General features: G+C 30.0%; 1 protein-coding gene across 2 annotated transcripts in view; it reads left to right on the top strand.

The window, feature by feature from the left end:
- The first annotated feature begins 264 nt into the window (after positions 1–264).
- LOC106882466 (protein tyrosine phosphatase type IVA 2) overlaps positions 265–4,016 on the top strand; it is a 68,447-nt gene continuing 64,695 nt past the window's right edge. For both annotated transcript variants that reach the window (XM_052976321.2, XM_052976320.2), the window contains exon 1: positions 265–461. The gene's annotated coding sequence lies outside the window, so the exon portion shown is untranslated. The remainder of the gene's footprint in view (positions 462–4,016) is intronic.

Raw genomic sequence — 4,016 nt, 5'->3', positions numbered from 1 at the left:
GTAGTCATGCATTTAAGAAAACTATTTCGTTAATAAAAAGTATTGACGCACATAAAATATCTGTACGTGTGTGTGTGTGTGTGTGTATATATATATATATATATATATATATATATATATATATATATATATATATATATATATGTATGTATGTATGTATGTATGTATGTATGTCTGTGTGTGTGTGTGTGTGTGTGTTCTAAAAAGAAAATGAATACAAATCAACGCGACATGGCCTTTAATCCCATCACGTGACCTCCGAATGTTGTGACGTCATGTCCGTAAGAGTACGGTAGCCATGTTTCCTCCTCCTTATTTGTGAGACTGCAATCACTCCAGCCAAGTTGTTGTGTCGCTCTTCGTCTTCAGTTGTCTTGTCGGACAGCTTTTGTTTATTGGTGGAAATCGCTGTAGAAGCGAATATACTATATTTGTTACGATCAATGTGCAGAAATATTCTGGTAAGTATCTTCACTCGATTCTGACGCATTTTTCTTATTTTGATGCCGGTTCTTTCTAATTAATTTTTTTTTTCTTTCTCGGGTTTGGAAAATTTTCACATTTTTCTTATAATTATTACTACTATTATTCTAGATGTACTCTCGTCGTCATCTCTCATCTGATTCAATTCTTTTCAATCCTGCAAAAATCTATAATTAAAGTCGTTCCAACCATGACTATTCCATTCTTTTCACTCTGTTACTAATATTTCGTACCGAATAGACTCCCCCCACCACAGACACATTTTTCTCTTTTTGGTATTTTCCGATTTGTGTGGGAGTTGTTTGCTTAACTGTGTTATATGTACAATATACGCATAACTATGACGTTGTTGGTTTATATATATATATATATGTATGTATGTATGTATATATAAATACGTACACAAAATGTGGAGTAACTTGATGCATACGAAAGTTCATTTTATTCCTCGACATACGAGGATAATATGTCGGTCAAAGATTACAGTATATAAAAGCTTTGTCTTGGTAGTATATAGTCTGTGTATTAGAAGCTTCTTGAACTCTGAGCATTCACGTTTCAGAATGCTTAAACAATGTACTGGATGGCTTAGAAGCATTTAAATAAGATAGGCTATATAAAATTAAAAGTCATTTTACTTTTATATATTAAATACTGACGGGATTTCAGAATCAGCCTCTCTCTATGTGTGTATATATGTAACAGGCACATATGTAAGCCCTGAAACATCATTTTCGTGCCTCCCACCCGTCGTAGTTATATGTAAAGAATTTCGTACATTTGGTTCGCGTTTTCTTTGTGGGATTCTAAATAATTTTGTCTATTCCAGTTTTATTTTCCCTATCTCGTATACCCGTTTCTGACTAACGTTTTATAATGATTCATTTCTATTGTCGCCTGAAAAAATTATTGCATCGAGCGACGGTGTGAATCATCATACAAAGATTACACACACACGTTTTTATCTGATGGATTCTAATCTTACCATCATTTTATTAAATGGCAACTGGTTGTTGTGTTAATATAGCTCATTGACTCTCAACCGGGATCCATATGACCCCTAGAGGTGTACGCAAGCAAAATAGTAAATTGGAGATCCACAGGTAGTATTTTAAGGGTCCATGAAAAATTTTGATTTAGATGTATTGCAAAATGTTACTGTTTCTTTCTCTAACGTTTTGCACAGTTCGACTTCGCGCAAGTTAATGTGTGAAAAGCATAATAGGAATTTTGAAACTATATTATAAACTAGTTTTTAGGCATCGAATGAAACAAATAAAATAATCAGATGAAAAAAAAAATGGTCGAGATTTACTGGTATAGCTGGAATGTTCATTGGTTCTTGGTGTTACGATAAACAAAATTCTCTCCTTTCTATGATTTCTCTTGCTGCAGTTCTCATTAATGGATACTTGGTTTTTCCTTCCTCTCTTTATATTTGAATATTAAGGATTTCCAAACCATTTTGCTTTGATAAGTTACGAAGAATTTAATTCCCTGTCTAATCATATAACATGCATTGATGCTCGACGAATCGAATGAGAGCACTCAATGTGTGTAGCAGAGTTTTAATTTATTCGATATATACACGCACACATCACTCCCCACCAATTGTTTCAGTCAAGTGACTGCGCCCATGCTACGGCATGGGCGTTACAGGGACATAAACACCAGCATCGGTTCTCAAGCAATGGTGGGAGGACGAACACGCACACAAGTACATACATGTATATATGTAAATTATATATATGTATGTAAATTATACAAACATGTAAGTTATATATAAATGTATGTATATTTATATGTATATTATATATATTATATATACATGTCTCACGGTGGTGCACCAGCATGACCGCAGCCACTTGGCTGAAACACATAAATAAATGTATGTATATTATATGTATGTATATTAAATATATGTATATTATATATATATATATATATATATTTGTATATTATATATATATATATATGTATATACTCTTTTACTAGTTTGTCATTTGACTGTGGCCATGCTGGACCACCGCCTTTAGTCGTGCAAATCGACCCCAAGACTTTTCTTTGTAAGCCTAGTACTTATATCGATCTCTTTTGCCAAACCGCTAAGTTACGGGGACGTAAACACACCAACATCGATTGTCAAGGGACAAACAGACACAAACACGCACACACACACATATATGCACATATATACGATGGGCTTCTTTCAGTTTCCGTCTACCAAATCCACTCACAAGGCTTTGGGCGGCCCAAGGCTATAGTAGAAGACACTTGCCAAAGGTGCCACGCAGTGGGGCTGAACCCGGAACCATGTGGTTGGTAAGCAAGCTACTTACCACACAGCTACTCCTACGCCTATTATGTATATTATATATATATGTATGCATATTATAGATATGTGTATCTATATTATATATATATATATATATATATATATATATATAGTTTTAGGGAAAATAACCAATTTTCAAGAACTCATCGATGAAAATCCACTATCACATATAGAAAAATTAATAATTAAAAGCACAATAAATAAGTATAATATAAAGTAAAGTAAATATCATAAGATAAATATATTATCGATGAGTTCTTGAAAATTGGTTATTTTCCCTATACTTTATCTATAAGGCTCAATTTAATTTTAATTTTTTATAAATTGATTTTAATTGAGTCTGTTACCTGTAATTTTGGATTTTGTCCCTAATAATATTATTAGTGCGGGTGGCACATAAAAGACACCATTTCGAGCGTGGCCGTTTTCGTGCGGGTGACACGTAAAAGCACCCACTACACTCTCTGAGTGGTTGGCGTTAGGAAGGGCATCCAGCTGTAGAAACTCTGCCAAATCAGACTGGAGCCTGGTGTTGCCATCCGGTTTCACCAGTCCTCAGTCAAATCGTCCAACCCATGCTAGCATGGAAAGCGGACGTTAAACGATGATGATGATGATGATATATATATGTATATATATGTATATATATATATATGTATATATATATACGTATATGTATATATATATATGTATATATATGTATATATATATATATGTATATATATATATATGTATATATATGTATATATATATATATGTATATATATATGTATATATATGTATATATATATATGTATATATATATATGTATATATATATATATATACATATATATATATATACATATATATATATATATACATATATATATATATATACATATATATATATATATATATATATATATATATATACATATATATATATATATATATATATACATATATATATATATATATATATATATACTATATATATATATATATATATATATATATATATATATATATTATATATAATATATATATATATATATATATATATATATATATATACATATATATATATATACATATATATATATATATATATATACATATATATATATATATATATATACATATATATATATATATATATATATACATATATATATATATAATATATATATAATATATATATATATATATATATATAT

The sequence above is a fragment of the Octopus bimaculoides genome, chromosome 25 (genome assembly GCF_046866305.1).
Source record: "Octopus bimaculoides isolate indiv1 chromosome 25, ASM4686630v1, whole genome shotgun sequence".
Taxonomy (NCBI): domain Eukaryota; kingdom Metazoa; phylum Mollusca; class Cephalopoda; order Octopoda; family Octopodidae; genus Octopus; species Octopus bimaculoides.
This window is presented reverse-complemented; position numbering and strand designations above follow the sequence as displayed.